The following is a 22,580-nucleotide window of genomic DNA, read 5'->3' on the forward strand; positions in this document are numbered from 1 at the left end:
TGGTATTCATCTCTCTTGGTACTAATTCAATAGAAAAAAGCATCAAGGCCTTCTATTTTATCCCAAACCTTGTTCCTATAATTTAACTTGTGATTTTTTACAGAGTACTACCTTTTATTTGTCTCTCAATGAGTTATGCATCACCTCAAGCTTTCAAGACCTTTATTCCCTTTTCTTTTGTAGCTATTATTCTAAGTAATAGAGCTTTGTACTTCATAGTGTTATTTGTATTTCCAAACTTCAATTTGAAAGCCATGGGTTTGGGTTCTCCTTCAGGAGGTATTAACACTATGCCTGCTCTAGATCCTAATGAGGAGTAGCTTCCATCAAACTCCAACGTCCATATAGATGATGACTCTTTTTCTTCACTAAGGATTTTCAGTTCTAGGTTTTCAGGTTTTTTCTCATTCAAAGTATCTTTAGTAAACATGTAATTTCCAAACTCTAGTTCTTGATAGAGGATCTATGCTTTAGGATCATCTGATTTTAAGATAGTAAATTTTTCCTTTTCCTTAGTTTCCAACTTGACTTTCTTACTCCCTATAGGTATAATTGCTTGAGACTAGTCAAGTTTTATTTCTCCCCCTAAATCTTTGCAAAAGCTTCTGCTTAAGAGCATACCATAGCTTGCCAGAATATCTACAACCAGAATAGTTAATAATAGTTTCTTTTCTGGATGGAAGGCAAGAGCTACTCGAGCATCTTTGATTTGTCCAAGTAATAGAACTTTCTTAGCATCCATTGAATAACATTTCCCATGAACTTTAGTGAGAGTAAGACCCAAAGCTTTAGCTATAGATCACATTATCTGACATGCCTGAATCTATTATGAAATTACTTAATTTACATCCATTGATATATAGGGAGATGTAGATTGAATCAAGTTTTTGCCCTGGGAAAGTTGCCAAGATAGTGGAGTCTTCTTAATTAAAAAGGTTAGATGTCAAAGGTATATCATCTTCCTTAGTGGTAACATTATGGCTCAAATCTAAAGCACCTCCTTTATAATGATCCACTAATCTCTTCAACTCAGAGGGATGAGATTTTAGGTAGTCTATAGGAGAGATTTGAATCTTTGACTCTTTACAAAATTGGATAAAATCAAAAGGACTCTTTTCCTTACCTATTTGAGATGTCAAAGCTCCTTGATTAGTGCAAGCATTATTTGATGAAGATGTGGGATCATTCCCTAGAACATGATTGATGGATTGATTTTTTAGCTTTTGACTCTTGGTTAACACCGTGTATAAAGTTCCATCAATAGTTGCATAGCATTCACCCTTTGGCTTGGAGTCTGATCCATACCCTAAAAATAAATTTCCAAAGTTTCCATTTCAGTATAAATCTAACTTAGAGCAAGGAGTTGTAGTGTTCAACTCATTAGTGGATAACAACTACATCATACAAGTAATTTCTAGATAGCTTTCACTATAATGATCTATAGTTAAATGAAACACACACATATTTCCTTTCTTTGGTGTGGCTTCAATTACCAACCTTGGTTGTGAACCCATAAGCTGTGGAAAATTTCCATCATTATTCCTTCCTAGTGGACTTTGATATTTCCATTGGTAAGAGTGATTAAATCCAAGTAATTTCCTCTTTAATACCACCAATTTGTTTGACAACTTTTGAATCATCTCATTAGATGAGGTAGTGTTACTAGAACTTCCTTTGGTTTGAAGTTCTCATTTCCATTTTCTTGTGGAGATCAAGCCATCCTTGAATTCAACTGCCTTCTTTTGTGCATCTACTAAATCTATGGGATGAGCCCTCCTCAAATCATAATTGATATCTGGTGGCATTGCACTTATGAAGGATGTTTTCAGATTGCCAACAATAGGTCTATCAGTGGTCAGGATCCTGCTAGTGATCTTATTAAAAGTTACAATAAAATCCCTCATACTCATGGTAGGTTTCTTTTTAATAGATTTCAATTGTGTTAATAAAACATGCTCATCTTCAACCATTTTGAATCTTATTTCAAAGGTCATCTTCATTGTGTCCCAACTTGTGATTGAACCATCATCTAAATGATAAAACCAATTTGTTGCATTCTCTATCAAAGTTTCTACAAAAAGAATTATAGCTACATCTTCATGAGCTACTCCTAAAATAGGAATAGCCACAAAAAGGGCTTTAATATGTTCATTAGTAGTTACTTTCCCATCACCTAAAATTTTAGGAAAATTCTTCCTTGAACTAGCTGGGAGTGGGTGATAAGTATTCAATGCTAACAAACATGTTGTCGTGGCCTAGGGAGCAGTTGTGATTGTTCTAGAAAGGTATGGTGGGAAGTTGACAACTAGAGGACAAGTTACTCTATGTAGGGCCAAAACCTAGCAAGTAGTATGTGAAGAAATTTTATTTCTAATAGGTAAAGGTGGTTTGCTCCGACTTTTCTTTTCACCTTTTCACCTCAGAGGGTCTAGGATAGGGAAACTAAGTTCTTTGAGCTTTTCAAAAATAGGATCTTGACCACCTTTCTCTTTGGTACTTCTAAGGAACCTAGCTTTTTCTAGGATGCTAGGTTAATTTTTCATCCATGCTTCATGTTCTAATTTTCTTTTTTCTCTTTAGATTTCTCTTCATTGGACAACTCTTTCTAAAGCTTTACCCTAGATTCCTCTTCTTCCAATACTTGGCTTGCATTTCTGTAGTGCTCTGTGTTCCTCCTATTCCTCCAAATGAATGTGTTAAGGGATGATATTATATCTTCTTGGTCATCCTAAAATCCAAGATCAAGTTGGAGGACTAGAAATATATTCTCATGAGGTAGTACCATTTTCCCTCATGTTATAAGTTTATTAATCAAGTGACTATTTGTTTCCCTAGCAGAGTTGCCAAAAATTTGTTGGTAAATAGATTGTTCTTTTTTATTTAATTCTTGGATGCCCAAATTTTATAAACAATATCTAATTACAATAGTTGGAAAGTTGCTTCTAAGAAGACTAAATTTCCTCTGAATTATTAGGTATAGCTCCTTATTATAGATTTCCAATGAATTATGTTTGTTTCTAAATCTAAAAGGGGGGTATGTTCTTAACTAGAGAAAAGGAGAGGTAAACCAATCCAAACCTATACAGGATCTAACTTAGGCAAGAGAAGATTTTAGGAGGTAAATTAAGTTTATGAACTCACACATCTTATGGACACATAAGACTTAAAGATTCAATATTTCATAACAACTAATGCCAATTAATTCAATGAAAAACTAAATATGGAGAAAGAAAGATTAACTAGAAGGAAACATCTAAGGGATCTCTCTTGAACCTATGATGACAATACTTATCACATTCAATTTTTTGCCTCAAAATAGGAGAATAAAGCTCTGTTCATTCCTTATTTTAATTTACATAAAAGAGAAAACAAATAATTAACAACTAACATAATAGAATAGAAAATAGTTGACACAAAATACCATTCAAATGACTCTACAACATCAAGTATTTCACAACAAAATTTGTCAGCCTTTTATTAATATTTCATTACAATACATATAGCATTCTAAGTTGACATTACAAAGGAAGTTCAATTGGTTCATGGGTGATCCCACAATAATGGGTTCCACTTTTTGATGAAGTTTGACACTGAAATCAATATTTTTGAAACAAACCCCATGTTCGAGTGGCTATATCTCTAAAACTATGAATAATTTCAAGATGACATAAACTAGTGATTTCTAGTTCTCTATTCCTACTTTGTAACCTCATTTTTTAATTTAAAGAAATTATTTATATCAATTTTTTCTTCTCATCCAAGAAGTGGTACATATTAAAATTCAATATTTTTAAAGAGTGACAGTCTATTTGACACATATAACTTTTTTTTCTAGAAAAGATAACAAGGTAATTCTTTTGGCATTGGATTTGTAACATCAATATCTAGAGGATGCATTTAGTTTGATTCAATTTGGTTGAATATTGTATAGTTTATGAAGTTTTGAAGTGACACCAATTGTAATTCAAACATACGTTTGTTTTGACATAGATAACTTGAACTCAATTTATCATAAATTTAATTAATTTTTTAAAATAGAAATCTATCTCAATAACCTATTTCCTAGTTATTTTCCAAAAAAAAATTGACCTAATTTACTAATTTTTCTGAAGTGTTGAAGTCAGTTGATCTTCAATCGATAATGAACCTATAATGAGTTAAACTCATATTTGAAAGTCTTAATGAATATAATATGTATTACAATTATAGTCATTGGAAAGTTTGCTCCGAGCAACACAAATTGGCATTTTTTTAATTATAGTAGGAGATCAATCATTTTCAATTTTGGATGTCAAAAGAGCCAATTTTATTTTTTTCATAAAAGAGGGTCAAAAATTTATAATTTGACATGTTCACTATGAACATACTGTTCACTGTGAACATACATAATGGGTTCGCTACGAACATGTACTCACGCAAACACACACCCTTAAGTTTTGAAAACATATTAATGAGGTATGTTGGTAGTGAACATGCCTAACATATGTGAAATATGTTCACTACGAATATTATTATAGTATATGTTCATTGCAAACATGGTTAATATGTTCGGTCGAACAAATTATAAATGCGATTTGTGGATTTTGCAATTTTTTTGGATTTTCTTCATCCCACAAAAGTGGAACCCATTATTGTGGGTTCAAGCTCATCTCCTCAAAAATGACAATTGGAAAGGAGCCAATTTTTTTGTTACAATGATTACAACAAACTATGAAACAGGTGGAAAATGAATCACTTCACCTTCTTTCCCTTTTCTACTTTTGTCCTATTGGCCTTAGTGGCTACAATAATTGGAATTAGTTCTTCATGCGTATGGACATGTACATTGGTATATCTCAAGAGCCATTTAGAATGCTCTTTGGCCAAATCCTTGACAACACTCAAACGATCTTGTATTTCCTCCACGGCCACATTTTGCATAGCCACCAAGTTTCTAGAGTTTGAAAACTCTATCTTGATGACTAGAAGATGTATCTATTAGGTTATCTATGAAGTTGGAGAAGTTTAATTGCATGACAAGTATTTCAATTATTCCCTTTTCTCGACCACTAGTTTGCGAGTTTGTATGTAATCCTGTCAAGAGTTCATAATCTCTGTCTTGATCTTTCTGCACTTTAGCTTCAATTTCTTTGAGCCCTTCTTCTACTACTAAGATCATTTCAAACTTGAACTACATGCTTTGAAGCCATTCAAATAAAGGCCCATCTCCTTTAAGTAGGATCTTTTCTTCCCACCAAGTTTTTAGAGTTTGGAACCTCTATCTTGATGACTAGAAGATGTATCTATTAGGCTAGCTATGAAGTTGGAGAAGTTTAATTCCATGACAGGTATTTTAATTATTCCCTTTTCTTGACCACTAGTTTGCGAGTTTGTATGTAATCCTCTCAAGAGTTCATAATCTCTATCTTGATCTTTCTCCAGTTTTGCTTTGATTTCTTTGAGCCCTTCTTCTACTCCTAAGATCATTTCAGACTTGAACTACATGCTTTGAAGCCATTCAAATAAAGGCCTATCTCCTTTAAGTAGGATCTTTGCTTCTACAGCCTCCTTAGTCTTTATATAAACAATCATCTTCAGTAGAGGGACACAATCTTCACTCTTTGTCCTCTCCATGGAAAAAGTGGCTCTATTTGATGAAATATTATCCTTCTTTATTTCTAGCCTCAATATAGCATTGCCAATTTTCTCTTTAATGGAGAGTCCCTCCAACTTGAGCTTCCTGCTCCACTCTCTATCGATCTACCCAAAATGGTTGTCTTCTTGGAGTTGAGAGATGAGCACTTGAACATCTATAGTAGTGGGATCTTTAGTAATAGGCCTTCTAGAGATGCTTGCTAATGAGATGACTAGTCACTTGATGAAGCCATTTAGTTCTTGTATTTTTTCCTTCATTTGAACCTTTGATAACTTAAGGCTCTCCAGCTGTCCTTAAATCACTTTATTGGTTGACTTCCATAAGCCAACTTTGGTATCATGTCTGGCCTCCCCAAGATTCCCCAAATGCAGAGTAAAATCATTAGTAGACATATATGCAATCCTTCCCTCCTTGGTAGGCTTTGCTGTCTTCATTATTAGATGACCTATTTTAGGGTCTTGTCTGAGGATGGAAAATGTCTTTTGCTTCTTAACCTTACTTAGTGTTAATATGGAGTGGATAGAAAGAGATAAGGTATCCTTTTTGGGGACTCCATCTTTTCTTTTTCTCTTCCTATCTAGAGTATCCTCCAACCACAAATTTTTTCTTATCACTTTGGAGGTTGTTCTAAGTGATTCTATGCTAAACATATTTCTCCTTATCAAAGTGATAGCTTTCACAGTCAAAGAGAAGGGATTCTTTGGGACTTGTGAAATGAGCTTCAAAAAATCTCAACCTTTCTCTACCTTCAAAGTTTTGTTTGGCACCTCATCAAGTTCAGTGGATTTTCTATCACTACTCCCTCCATTTCCTAAATCTACCACCTACACTTAAGGACTACTTAGTTGAAGTGTAACACTTGTAGATGGAACTAGACTACTATGATGTGAGGGAACTGGAGTAGCTACAGTATCTTTAGGATCTTTTTCTTTCTTCTTCTTAGCTTCTATTGGAGTTCCAACCACTAGAGAGTTGTCATGACAAGTTTGAGCCAAAAGGATATTCTTTTTGGGAGGTTGATTGCCTCTGCCTAATGCTTGAGTTGGTCCTTGACTGATATCCAAAGTTAAACCTAATGTGCTACCTTGAGAGGAGGAAGTTGTTGGGGCTATTGGAGAAGCTTGAGTGAGTGTAATTTTACTTTGAATCCTTCTAGCTATGGTCCATTCAACCCACTTCCTCATCCTTTTAATAATATAGGCCATCATGATCTCCTCTTCTCCAGTATCTTCATAAGGCTCTAAGCTGATAGGACTATTTCTTAGCCTTGTTAGATAGGTGTTATTCTACATATTTTTTCCATTATCTTCTACTCCTTCAATATTGATATTAACTTTATACATCCTCACTTGATCTACTATAAGTCTGGTGAAGGCACAATTAGAAACTCATCCTTGCAATTGACCTAGTCATCTTCAATGGTGGTAATGTGTTTGATCACACCTCCCTTGCATATCTATTTGAATAAAACATAGGTCTTAATACCTCATGCATCTCCAATTTATATTTTGATTCCAACACCTTTAGCATGTTCTTTGCATCAGAACAAGACTCACAATTGAAAGCTCCCACCTTCATAGGAAACTTGTACCCTTTCTTCTTCAAACTCCCACTTAGCATGTTCACTTTTATTGACTACTGCACAATCTTGATCAAAATGATCATATCACTAGGATATCTTAGTAAATTCAAGGGAAAGCCATCAAAAGTTGCAAGATGAAAATATGAAAAGGATGAGAACTGGATGAAATAACTTCCAAATTAGCTAATAGTTGCCCTGGCTTCAAGGTTGAATCTCCTTTTTAGACATCCCTGTAGCTCCCTACAAATTCTCATGGTGAATGCATTGTTAATTGTTATATACTTTTCATAGTTATTTTCCAATTCTAAACATGGGTAAAATTCATAAGACTTCAAATCATCAAGAAAAATTTCCACCCTTTGGAGGCCTGGCCATAATTGTAAAGAAGCTAACATGTAAATGAGGAAGGAGGACATGTATAATGTGTTGTACAATTTTTCAGCACTAAGATCATTCAACAAAATCTCACTTACCTTGTGAGCCCAATCAATATATTGGGTATCAGAGTAGATGACTTGAAACAAAAAGAAATATTGCTCAACAAAGTTTAAAGCTTCAACCTCACCTTTCAATCTATGTAAGACGACCATGATGTCAACAATATTAGGTTTAAGATTAGCCCCAAAAAGAGTTTTAGGAACCTTACTCTTGGCACTTCATGGTTTTTGAAACCATGATTGCATTATCTCTTTTCTCCAAATCATCTTCTTCATAGAGAATTTAGAAATGGCTCCTCCAGATGTCAAATATAAAAATTCTTCCTACTCTAAAACATGTAGGCAATTCACCATAGTTTTCCTATCAATGGAGATCAACACTATGTCATCTGTTAATATAATTTGTTTGGTGTCCATATTGTAATGATTTTTACATTCATAGATTAATTTTGGAGCCTGGACTGCAATAGGAAAACTAGCTGACTCAACAAGCCCACATCCTCGAAGCTTCTCAGTAATGGGATAGGTTGGCTCTGATCTTAATCTCTTCTAAAAATCTTGCATATCATAGGAATGGAGAGAAGTATCCATGAAATTCTGTAGTGAAGACTTAATTTTATTCAAACCATCGAAACTTGCAAATCTAGTTGCCATTTCTATTTGAGAATGAATTTTGAATCTAGAAAAAGAAAAAGAAAAGAAAATGCATAGATATTGGCTTTTTGAAAAAGTTGTGGAAATTAATAGAATAATAGTTTAAGAAAGAGTAGTAGTTTTTGTAACTGTTCATGTTTCTATCTATATAGGAGTGACAATTCATCTGTTGATCTTTAATTTTCATGCCACACAAATGAATTGAAGGAGAGATCTGTTGGAACAATAAATGAATGGTATTAATGGATATCTTGATGTCTTTTCACTATTCCATTTAGCCCAATAGTAACTTTCTATCTTCCTATGCTTACTTTCCCATTTTCCTTTAAGTTTTGAGAAGTTACAAATAGAGTACTCTATGAGAAAATGTCCACTGAGTTGAATTTTTCTCAACAACTCTTTCCTACAACAGTTAGAATATTTCCTATCATCATCTTGAGAATTTTTGTGCACAATTTATGGGTCCAATCTGCTCGCAAAATTGATTTTCTTTAAAATCTAAAAAATTGTCTTCATGGGTTGAAAACTTGCCAAGGAGAAGACAATTTTCATTTCTCCGCCTAGGCTTCCCCTTAACTTTACCTTTTGACTATTGTTTCCTTTGGGCTTGGAGATGTCCAAAAGGAGTGTGAACATTCATTAGGGACCCACCTTTCCTTCATAATTATCTTTTGCAAAAAATTGACTTCATGGGTTGAAAACTCATAGAGGAGAAGTCAATTTTGAGTTTTCTGCCTGAGATGATTATAAGCGTTGTGATGAATCCTAAACATTCCCAAAGGTAGATAATCATAAAGAAATCATGAATTTTCCATAGGAATCCTTATTATTTTCTTATTTTGATCCAACTATATCATTTGGTGCTCTTCATGGGAAATTGCTTTCATGGGTTGGAAACTCACCAAGGAGAAGATGAAGTCCAGATTTCTACAAGCTTCTATTTGTATGAGAAAATGATAGACCACAAGTAGATGAATCTTTATAGATGATCTTTGTACAAGCAATGTGAATCACCATCGGATTAGGCTCTAAGCTACCTACACAATCCCTCTACATAAAGAAAAAAACCACCCAGCTATGAAATGTGGAGAAGGGGAAAATGAAAAATTAGGTGAAGACTCTTTCTACCTAAGGGGGTTTAGACCTAGACTTGAACACACCTATTAAATTACTAAGACACAAAAAATGACTTTGACTACTTGAGTGTAGGATGAAAAGTGGGGGAACAAGATCATCACTATAGTCTTCAACTATTTCATTAGTGTGTAGCTTGGTCACTATTGATCTATCTTGCTTACCTTACACTAGCTCACTTGGCTAATATTATTCTTGGTCATTACTTCAGGTTTCTCTTCATCTTACTTGATCTCTACCATCACTTGATACTATTCTTCTTGACTTTATCTTAAGTTCCTTAATATTTTTCTTCAACTTCTTCCTTGACCTAGTAATCTGTCACTTGGTCAAGCTTAGTGTTTTACTCAACTTCTTATCTTCTAACAAACATCTCTTCTACATTTCAACTCTTGTTTCTTCTACACTTAATACAATGATCAAACAATAGATTAGCTTGTTAAATACTAACTGGTCAAGTTCCCATTGTAGTTCCATCATACATACTCATCTTACTCAATAACTTTACTAGTTCACCTTGTTATCTCTCTTTTCAAATCCTCTTCATCAATCAACTAATATGGCACTCTAAACTATTATAAAGTGTCTTACCAATAAGGTTTGACATCAATGATAATATAATAATCGTTCCAATTTTAGTTTCAACAATCTCCATCTTTGGCATTGATGGAAACACAGGTTTAGTTACCGTGAAATGGAAAAAGTGATCACTTGATTTTCAATGTCAACTCCCTCTATGTTCTGTATCATATCCTTAGTCTCATTCTTATTAGATCATCCATGCAATCTTTGATATGCTTCATTTTTTGCACTTTTTTACATTTCTCCATCTATGATACCAATTGTGATTCTTCATTCTAACTCCAACTGTAATACCAATTGTATTGACTCTCTCTTTGACATATCTCTTAGCTTCTTTAGATATTGGATGGTAACTTGATAACACATTTTTCCTCTTTGATAGAAATTCCAAAGATATCATCCACCATACACATCTCATTCTTTATCTCATGTACCGACTAATCTTTGAATAATCTCTGCATCTTTCATCTTTGATTATATCACCACGTGTCTTCTTGTAGCTCTATCAACTCATACTATTGTACTTCTTTTCAAACTTTAGGCATCTCCTAAATTATGACCTTATACATCAATTTGTAAGATATTATAATCAAAATAATTGATACAATCTCTTCTTACTTTTCTTCAAATAGGGGAATGCCCCCTAACTTGCCTCTTATATACTTAAATGAATCCTTGGGTAGTGCCTTAGTGAATGTATCATCTACTCGTTCCTTTATGTTTACATATTCCAATCTTAATTCTTTGTCTTGTACTAATTCCCTTAAGTAATGATACCTAATTGAAATATTCTTTGTCTTTGTGTGCATCACAATATATTTGGATATTTTTATAGTACTTGTGTTATCACAATATATCAGTGCCATAGGATTAGTAATCTCTTCCTTCATACCTTCCAAAAATTGCTAGATCTACACAATGTTTGAACAATTAACTGCTACTACAACATATTCAGCTTCTCATATGGATTGAGAAATAAAATTGTGTTTCTTACTTATCCATGAAATAAATATCTTTCCTAGAACAAAACTACTTCCACTTGTACTCTTTTTGTCATCAATGTTTCAAGCAAAATTAGCATCTCTGTTAACTTTCAACTCAAACTTGTAATTCTTCTTATACCATAAACCATAGTCTTCTATTCCTTTCAGGTATCTCAATACCCTTTTCACAACCATCGTTTGATTTTCCTTAGTATTAGGATAAAATCTTACAAAAATACCAATAATTAATGCAATGTTAGGTTTGTTATGAACAACATGTTGTAATTTGTCAATCACTAATCTATGCAATGTTTGATTTACTTTAGAAGAACTATCATTCTTCAAAAGATTATGTCCAGTAGCCATTGGTGTTCCAATAGTTCTTGACCCTTTCATTCCAAATATTCTCAATATCTCCTTGATATACTTCAATTGTATAATGTATATACCTCCTTTGATTGGATAGATTTGAAAATCAAAAAATAATTTTATCTCTTCAAACATTGACAACTCAAATTCTTTCTTCATCTCATTAGAAAATGATTTGCACAATGAATCATGTCCTCCAAATATAATATCCTCAACAAATATTTCAGCTAATAATATCTTATTCTCATATTTAGTTTTCAAATATAGATTACTAGAATCATTAGTTCTTGTGAAACCAATTTTCACCAAATTTGTATATAACATTTCATACCATGCTCTAGGAGATTATTTCAAGCCATATATTTCTTTGTGTAAATTGCATACCATGTTTTTCTTTCTAGGTTAAAAAAATCCTTTAGGATGTTAAATGTAGACTTCTTCTTCCAAGATTCCATTTAAAATTATAGTTTTGACATCCATTTGATATACTTTTAAACCCATGTAAGTAGCATATGAAAATAATGTTCTTGCTCCTAACCTTATAATTGAGGAAAATTTCTCTTCATAATCAATTCCTTCCTCTTGTGCATATCCCTTGCAAACAAATCTTGTTTTTCTCTTTGTAACTTCACCTTTATTGTTAAGCTTGTTTTTGAATACCAACTTGGTTCCAATCAGATTCTTATCTTTTGCCCTTGGTTCCACTATCCATGTTTTATTCTTCTCTATTTGATGAATCTCTTCATTCATTTCTCTAATCGAATATTCATTTTCCAATTCATCTTTAATTATTCTTGACTCAAACTCACATAGTAAACATGTATAATTCTTCAGTTTGTTTCTTTTCATGACTCTTGAATCTTTGTCTCCAATGATTTGATCTGGTGTATGGTGTCTTCTTATATTATTTTATAAAACAAGTTCAAATCTTCTTTCTCCTTGTGGTAATTCACTTGGTCCACCTTGCTCATCTTCTCCAAGTATCTCGTATTGTAACTCAACTTCCTTTGTCTGGTGTTCAGTCTTCTCTCTCTATGACTCGACTCCTATAGTTTGATGTTTGGTAGCCTGTTGATGCTCAAAAAAGCTTTTATATTGTTGGTTGGCAATGCCAGTCTACTAATTCTCAATAATCCATTTCTTAGATTTAGGTAAGGTACTTGGTTCTCCTTCATAGATGTATACAAAGTTTTTTTAATCCTCAACTTCCTTCTTGAAATCTTCTTCATTCTTTTCTACAAATTCATCAACTCTAACATTTTTACTTTTAACAAAAAAATTAGTGTTAGAATTCAAACACTTGTATGCCTTGATTTTAGTGAAATAACCTAATAATATAGCTTCATCATTCTTTGCGTCAAGTTTTCATTTCCTTTCATCTTTCAATATATAAAACTTTCTTCCAAATACTTTGAAATATTTGACATTAGGTGCATAGTCATACCATAGTTCAAAAGGGGTTTTATTTGTACCTTTCTTTACTTGAACTTAGTTTAATGTATAAATAGTATTACTTATAGCTTCTCTCTAATACACTTGTGAGACATTATTCTCCATCATCAATATTCTTGCAGATTCCATGATTGATCTATTTCTTCTTTCAACTATCTCATTGTGAGGTGGAGTCCTCGGTGCAAAATTTTTTCTTTTGATTCCTTTATCATTGTAGAATGTATTGAACTCCTCCATGATGAATTCACCTCCTCCATCTGATCTCAAGCATTTCAAACTTTTACCTATTTCTTTTTCAAATATAGCCAAATAATACTTAAACATTTGAAAGGCATCATATTTTTCTTTGAGAAATAAAATAGTCATCATTCCAAAGAAATCATCAACAAATAGTATAAATTACTTCTCACCATAGTATATTTTCACTCCAATATGACCACATAAATTGGTATGAACCAACTCCAAAATATCATTAGAATAATAGGTCTTGCTCTTGAAACTAGACTTTTTCATTTTTCTCTTTTGACATTGTTTGTACATCATTTTATCTAGTTTTCTCAATCTTGGTGATATTCTTACTCTTTCCAACTTACTAATGCTTACCAAATTATCAAAGTTCACGTGACATAGTCCCTTATGCCATAACCAAACATCTCCAAATTGTGCAAATAAATATGTATCTTTCAATAGGTCTAGATAGAACAAGCTATCTCTTGTTTTCTTTCTACTTTCCATCAATTCACTAGTAGCATCATAGATTTTTACCTTCTTATTTTGAAATTCAACTCGGTAGCTTGAACTATCCATCTATTCCATACTTAATAAATTATATTTCAGTCCATCAACACAATATGCATTATCAAATTTGATCATGGCATTCAATATAATAGATCCTATGCATTTCACATAGTATGGCTCATCTTTTCCAAACTTAACACAACTATCATTACAATGTTCTATCTTTTCAAAAGTACTTGTATGACCAACCATATGATGTGAGAAAATATTATCAACTATCAATTTATCATTCTTACTCAAATGTGAAATAAGAGAAATTTTCTCAAACTTTTCATCTTCATTAGATTCATCTTTTATTGCAACATAAATAACTTCTTCATTATGTTCATCAGAATCACTTTCAGAACTATCTTCTTCAGCAATGTAACAATATTTCTTATATTTTCCTTTGTAGTCTTTGTCATCTCAATTGTCTCTATTGTTTCTCTTTCCTCAGTATTTTTTGTCTTTCCTTTCCTCATTTTCATCTCTATTAGGACATCTTGCATAAAGATGACCAACTTTATTACATGTAAAACAAATTATAGGAAGCTTACCTTTGTATTTTCCTTTTCCTCTTGGTTTCCTTCTTACCAATAATGTTTCTAGGTCATCAAGGTAATCTTTTGATTCACTGTCATTGTCCGTAGGCTTACTTTTTGAACTTTTTCTTCTTTTAGACCCATCAAGAGTTAGTTGAGAATAGAAAGCACATTGAACACTAGGTGTATAGTTATCAAATTTTGATAATTCAAATGTAGCAAATTTACTAATTAGACTATCCAGGGTTAGATCATGTTGATATCAAATTGAAAAGATGATTGATTGTTATAAGGGAGATTGTTATATGTTTCAATCATTTTTTTGTCAGTGATGTCAAACCTACTATTTTCTAGTAAGAAATTTTCTTATGTGTTTCAAGTACTACCACTTAGTTGATTGATGGGAAGGATTTGGTCAACAAAATGTAACAAAAGTACCTAGAGGAAAGGTTGAGTTATGATTATGTAATCAAGTACAAGGATCTAACCATATAATTTATTTTTAATTTGAAATATTTCAAGTCTTTCATCTATAATTTCTTTTGAATGTATGTCTATTTTTTGTCAAAAACTACCATGTACTAATTGGACTATAGATTTTTTCTCATTTATCGAATTTTGCAACAACTTAGTTTTTTAGAAACTAGACTCCATTCTACACACTTTGAAAAAAATAAGTTTTGGTTTTAGGTTAGTTTCCAATTATTTCTAGGGGGAGCACATAGATATTTCATGTTTTTAGGATGTGTCTAGTTAAAAAATTCATTAAAAAAGAATACACATTATAAAATTACTCAAAAATTTTGGGATAAACTACATAGTGTTAAGTAACTTTTGACCAAAGTGATTAAAAAATTTCAAAAAAAAATTTAAAATTTTAGAGGGGCCACACTTTGTATTCTATTATGTTTTTTTGGAATAGATAGTACCACTTTCTGTGGCCCCCTTTTTTGAGGACCTAAAACTAAACCATTTTGAAAAAAAATAGTAGTTTAGAAACTAGATTCAAAGGACTATGACTTTTGTTTTTGTCATATCTTAAAATTTTGAGCATAACTATCTTCAAATTCTTGTTGAAGTTTAGAAATTGCTGATTTTAGGAAAAAGGTGTCCACTTATACTCCCATTTTTGGCACCACAACTTGGTGCACTTACCCTACTCCTAAATAATCTTTTCATGAAAAATCTTCATAAACTCATAAATTAGAATCTTTTCAATGACTAAATCACATATTTTACTCTATTTCTCATCTTTTAGAGCATATGTCACTGTCTTATATTTTTCATAATCTACTATTTTATTTCCAATTGCATGTGTATTATCCATATGTTTACAAGTTGATAAAAGTTAAAAAGAACCACAAAATAAGCATGTTCCATCCAAGCATGATGTCTTGTAAAATTGTTGGCTATCCCTTATTTCATATAAAATGTTGGATATGAATTCTCTTGAAGATCTAGGTGGCTCATTCATGTCACAATCCTGTAAAACAAGATTAGAATGCAAAAACACATATATATGTCTAAAAACATCAAAATGGTTAGAAAATTCAATGTGTATCCTAAAACAACAAGTTGTGTGTGTGTGATTTATCTTCACATAAAAAGGTTTATCCATATCAAAAAATCTTTGACTTATTCGAATTTGAGGATACATACTAATAAATTTTACAAAAAATTGTGTTTGAGTTGAGTCCAAAAAATGTTTCACATGTAGGTCATGATTTTGGCTACCAATCCTCCTTCTTATGGCATCTCTTTGATTAGGGGAAACACATGTGTTATTTATCTTGAAATCTTCAATCAATGATTTCAAAGCTTCACTAATTTTTTTATCCTTTCGTGGTAGTCTACTGCTAAATATCCATAACACATTTTTTGTTGGATCTTCCAATCTCTCACACCTTTGCATGGCTCTCCTTAGAGTACCTCTATTGATTTTCAAACTTTTGCTTGTCTTTCTCATGAATCAAGCTTTCTTCATTTAGGTACTTACTAGTGCCGATTTAAATACTTGTCCTATGATATTACTATCTTTGGTGCATGATTTAGAACCCACTTTATCATAAGCACTCATTAGATTCTTTACAATGCTTTTTTCATTTGAATCGTTCATTATTCTTAGCCCAAGAATCTTCATGATAGGCCTAAATTTCAAATTCTTTATCATTTCAAAAAATAATTGTCATTGACCTATAATATTGAATTCTTCAAAGAATAATCTCCACATACAATTAACTTTTCTTTGACAAGTATAATTGCTAATCTTGTTAGGCATTGATTTCAAAATGTTAGTATCAATATCAATCAAATATTTTGGTCTTCTAAAATGAATTCTAGAAGGTGTTATAATCTCTTCCATTCCCTCAACATTTTGAACATCAACATAAGGTTGAGTGCTTTGTGTACCTTGAACTAAAGATGATGTGCCTTGACAATAAGATGCAAAATATGGAATATCACCTTATTGATATGTTGATATTGTGCCTTCAACATGACATGATGGATCATGTACATTGTTAGATCTACAAATTAGTGTCTCTTCAACATGAGATGATGATATGACTCCAACATTGAAAGATGGTGTGGCTTTACAATTCAATTGTCTTCTTGAGTGTAACAGTCTCATTCATTCTCTTTGTTTTTCTAATTCTTCCTCTTTGTTTCTTTGTATTGGTGGTTCTTGTTCCTCTTCAAAAGTCAATTATTCATTATTGTTTTTCCATTTTCTTTGTTCATGTAGTAGTTTCATTTTATCTCTTTTAATTGCCAAATCTCTCTCCCTCTCTTCTGTTGTTTGAGGTTTTGGTTTCTTCTTTGGCATGATGATGATTTTTATATGTCAAATTATTCAAACATTTGAACTACTTACAATTTATAAATTAAAAATCATTCACATACATATACAAATTACAATTATTTCAATGAATACACAATATATATTAAACAACTTGTCAAATTTCTAACCATTTCCAAATAATAATTCTTTCAAACATACAAATTTCAATGAATTCACTATATATTAAACAAAATATAAAATTATAATCAAATTTTTCTTTTCAATTGTCTTCTTGAGTGTAAATAGTCTCATTCATTCTCTTTGCTTTTCCAATTCTTCCTCTTTATTTCTTTGTATCGATGGTTCTTGTTCCTCTTCAAAAGTCAATTATTTATTATTGTTTTTCCATTTTCTTTGTTCACATAGTAGTTTCATTTTATCTCTTTTAATTGCCAAATCTCTCTCCCTCTCTTCTATTGTTTGAGGTTTTGGTTTCTTCTTTGGCATGATGATGATTTCTATATGTCAAATTATTCAAACATTTGAATTACTTACAATTTATAAATTACAAATCATTCAAATACATATGCAAATTACAATTATTTCAATGAATACACAATATATATTAAACAACTTGTCAAATTTCTAACCATTTTTAAATAACAATTCTTTCAAACATACAAATTTCAATGAATTCACTATATATTAAACAAAATGTCAAATTATAATCAAATTTGTCTCTATATAACAACAAAGAAACCTTTTCTATAGAAAGAATATTCAAAAAGCCTTCAAATAGTGTATCCAATGATTGAATTTCATGTTTGCTAGCTTCAAATAGAATGAAAGAATATTTAAAAAGTCTTCAAATAGTGTTTCCTAACTTCCAACAACTTGAAACTCATGTTTTTTGTCAGAACTATAGAATGCACAACAGACAAAAAGCAAAATATGGATCAGCAAGGACCAAAACTTGCATTATGACCATTTTTTGGTGTTCTCATATAGTGCGTATACACTATGTGAAGAATAATATCTCCCTATACCACCATCCCCCATTCCCACTCTCCCTCTCTCCCTACTCTCTCTCACTCTCTTAATCCTCTCCCATCCCCTACTATCTCTCAATCTCTCTCTTCTCTCCCATCCCCTACTCTCTCTCCTCTACCATCCCCTACTCTCTCTCTCTATCTCCCTCTCCCACCGCCTACTCTCTCTCCCACTTTATCTCCCATTCCCTACTCTCTCTCCTCTCCCATCCTCTACTCTCTCTTTCTCTCTCTCTCCTCTCCTATCTCCTATGATATCTTGCTCTCTCTATCTCTCTCCTCTCCCAACCCCTACTCTCTCTATCTATCTCCCTCTCCCATCACCTACTCTCTCTCTCTCTCTCTCTCACACTCTCTCCCATCCACTACTCTCACTCTTTTTCCCATCTCCTACACTCTCTCACTCTATCTCCTCTCCCATCCCCTACTCTCTCTCACTCTATCTCTCCTCTCCCATCCCCTACTCTCTCAAGATACTCTCTCTCTATCTATCTCCCTCTCCCACTCCATCTCCGACCACCTACTCTCTCTCACTCTCTCTCCCATCCCCTACTCTCTCTCTCACTCTCACTCTCTCTCACTCTCCCTCTCTACTCTCTCTCTCCCATACCCTACTCTCACTCTCTCTCTCCCATCTCGTACTCTCTCACTTTGCCACCCCCTACTCTCTCATGATGCAGAGCTACACCTTGGAAAACTTAGGAGGAAAAACTCACTCAACTGAGTTGCATCAAGGGGCATCTACAATCTCCAAGATCAGACTAAATCCAAATTCAATGATCTACTAATTGCATCTCTTTATATATATATCTTTCATGACAAATCTGTAACCTGAACTTTAGAAATCTCGAGACATATCTATCTCCACCAAACTCGACATCACTATTCTATTTGTACATCGATTGAATACATGCAATATTCAATCACTTTTTTCATATCCAATCCCATGCAGTTGCATATACTAGAGACTGAGGGAATAGAAAGGAACAAAAAGAAACTAAACTTATATCCATTCTCTTCTGAAAATGACTCTCAAACCAGATTAGAAGCCAATGTATTGGCTATTTGACAGAGTAATCACATTCAAATCAGAGAGAAGAGATTAAAATCGTATGTCTTACTGAAAAATAAAATAGAACAAACAAAAAAACCAAAAAAAAAAATTGATTCAAATAGTTTTAAATCACGTTTTTACCATATCACATCCCAATTCCTCAATACTATAACCCGATAACTCAAAACTTTGAAGAGAAAAGCTCCCAAAATAGATTTACATGCCATTTATCAAATCAGAACATCGATCCTTTCAAGATTTTGAATTGCAAGAAAATGGAAAATACGTAAAACATACACCAATCCGAAAAAAAAACTGAAAGTCCACATCAAAAATCAAAACTTTCCATCTTCTCTACTTTCGAATCACACAATTACATCCAAAAACTGCCCTCTTTTCTCTCTATTCAATTTTTCCTTACCTAAAATCTGCTCTCTCCATAAACTCGTTCATCCATATATTCTTTTCTAAAAATTGACCACTAAAAATGGACTTTCTTTCCTATATAAAGCATATGAAACGTTTTCTTTTTATTCTATAGCCATTTTCTAAATCATGCATATTCCAAAAAATTGCCTACTACCTATGATTAGATTCTAAAAATCATTAAACACTCCAACTACGAATTAAAACAACTATTCTAATTTAAAATCCACACACCTAGTCCTAGGTGGCTATATCTGGAGAGCTCATCAAACTGCTACTCCAAGTATGCCACCATATGTAAGACGTTATTAAAAACATTTAAATTTAAAACATACACAAAACATAAACATTACTTATCACATTTTTCGCTCTGCTACTGCAGCATACTCCCCTATAGAAAGAATCTCAAGTCCACTTGAGATGAGATCTTGAATTGATGAACCATGTTTGCTAATTTTTTTCTCATCCATCCAAATAGCCTCTATCACTGGTTTGTTCTTGCATTTGACTAAATACTGAGTGTATTGTCATCTGCGAGCCTTCTTTATTTTTGTATCTAGGATTTTCTCCAACTGAGGTGGTGCTGGTTTAGGTAGTTGTTGCAAATCTTCTGTTACTGAATCTTCCTGTGCTGCTTGTGTTCTAGAACCTTTGTATCATGTGAGATCAAAAACATTGAATATGGGTGAAATACCAATGTCTGTAGGTAATTGAATTTTGTAAGCATTATGTCCATATTTTTCTAGAATTTGACAAGGACCAACCTTCTTAGGTAGTAACTTTGTATTCTTCATTTGAGGTAACCTCTCTTTCTTTAGATACGCCCATACTAAATCACCAACTTTGAATTGTACTTCTCTTCTTTTCTAATCAGCAACTTCTTTGTACTTCTGATTTGAATTCTGTAGCTGCAACTTGACTTGATCTTGGACCTCTTTAATAGCTTCAGCAAATTCTTCAAGATGTGAACTACTTGGAAAAGTATTTGGAAGTTCCCTCAGCTCGAGAATTCCTCTTGGATGTGTACCATACACAATCTAAAATGGAGATTTCCCTGTACTTCTATTCATTGTGTCATTGTATGAGAATTCAGCCTGAGCAAGTACAAAATCCCACTTCTCTCCATGTTGTTTTGTAAGGCATCTTAATAGATTTCCCAAAGATCTATTGACAACTTCTGTTTGACCATCAGTCTGTGGATGATATGCAAATGAAAATGATAAATTTGTGCCAACTTTCTTCCAAAGAGTCCTCCAAAAATGACCCACAAATCTGCCATCCCTGTCTAAAACAATATTCAGTGGTAGTCCATGAATTCGCACTATCTCCTTGAAAAATAAATCTACAATGTATGATGCATCTTTGGTGGATTTACATGGTAAGAAATGTGAAATTTTACTGAACCTATCCACAACAAAAAAAATGCTATCATGCCCCTTCTGAGTTCTTAGTAATCCCATAACAAAATCCATACTAATACTTTCCCATGGTCTTGAAGGAATAGGTAAGGGCTGATACAATCCTGCATTGGTACTTTTACCTTTACCTTTCTGAAAAATGGTGCATTCTTCCACAAATTTCCTCACATCCTTTTGTAACTTTGGCCAAAAATAGTTTCTACGAACTAGCTCTAAAGTCTTATCCAGTCCAAAATAACCAGATAATGCCCCACTATGTTTCTCCTGTATGATATTATCTCTCATTGAACACTTTGGGATGCAAAGTTGTCCTCCCTTGAACAATAATCCTTCTTGAACCAGAAAATCAAAATATTCACTATTGTACCTCTCATCCAAATTAATACATGCCTGATAAATGTCTTTGAAATCAGCATCATCAACATACATACCTTTCAGATTTGAAATGCTTGTAGTTTCCAACTAAATTTGTGACGTAGTTAAAGTTCTCCTGCTCAATGCGTTAGCAACCTTATTTGTTACTCCCTTCTTGTGCTTAATAGAAAACGTGAATGCTTGCATTGTCTCTACCCATTTCATGTGCCTATGATTCAATTTCTCTTGACTGTTTATGAAACTAAGTGCCTGGTTATTTGTATATACAATGAATTCTTTGGGTAGTAAATAGTGTCTCCATTTCTTCAGGGATTGAACAAGGGCATACATTTCCAAATCGTATGATGAATATCTCTATTTGGCTTCATTGAGTTTCTCACTAAAAAAGGCTACAGGTCTGTCCTCTTGACTAAGAACACCTCCTATGGCTATGTTGCTTGCGTCACATCCTATTTGAAAGACTTTATTAAAATCAAGAAATGCAAGGACTGGTTGTTGGGCCACTTTTTGCTTAAAAAGTTCAAAGGCTTTATTGGCCTCTTTTGTCCAAACAAATTTACACTTTTTCCCTCCTTTTATAGTATTCAAAATAGGTGCACAAATCAAACTAAAATTTTTGATAAACTTTCTGTAGAAAGTGGCTAAACCATGAAAACTTCTAACTGTTGCAATAGTTCTAGGAGTTGGCCATGAAAGAATTGCACTTACCTTATCTTGATCCATCTTGAGCATTCCTTTTGAGATCACAAAGCCAAGGTATGTTAGTTCCTCTCGCATAAAACTACATTTCTCCATATTGATCATTAAATTTTCCTCTTGTAACCTTCTCAACACCAAATCTATGTGTTTCAAATGCTCTTCTTTTGTTTCGCTGAAAACCAAAATGTCATCTAGATACACTATCACAAACTTCCCTGTAAAATCCTTCAAAACTTCATTCATCAGCCTCATAAATGTACTAGGAGCATTAGAAAATCCAAATGGCATTACCTTCCATTCATATAATCCCTCATTTGTCTTAAATGTTGTTTTCCATTCATCTCCTGGCCTAATTCTTATCTGATGATACCCACTTTTCAAATCAATCTTTGAAAAGTATCTTTCTTTCCCTAAACAATCCAGTAAATCTTCTATTCTAGGCATTGGAAATCTGTACCTTATAGTGATCTTTTTTAGTGCTCTTGAATCAGTGCATAATCTCCATGTTCCTTCTTTCTTTGGTGCTAGGATTGTAGGTACTGCACATGGGCTTAAAATTTTACCAATCAAACCGGTCTTGAGCAACTCTCCAATTTGTCTTGCCATTTCTTCATTTTGTTGTGGTGTTAGCTT

This window comes from Cupressus sempervirens, chromosome 2 (assembly GCF_028749045.1).
Source record: "Cupressus sempervirens isolate cs-2001-9-10 chromosome 2, ASM2874904v1, whole genome shotgun sequence".
Taxonomy (NCBI): Eukaryota; Viridiplantae; Streptophyta; class Pinopsida; order Cupressales; family Cupressaceae; genus Cupressus; species Cupressus sempervirens.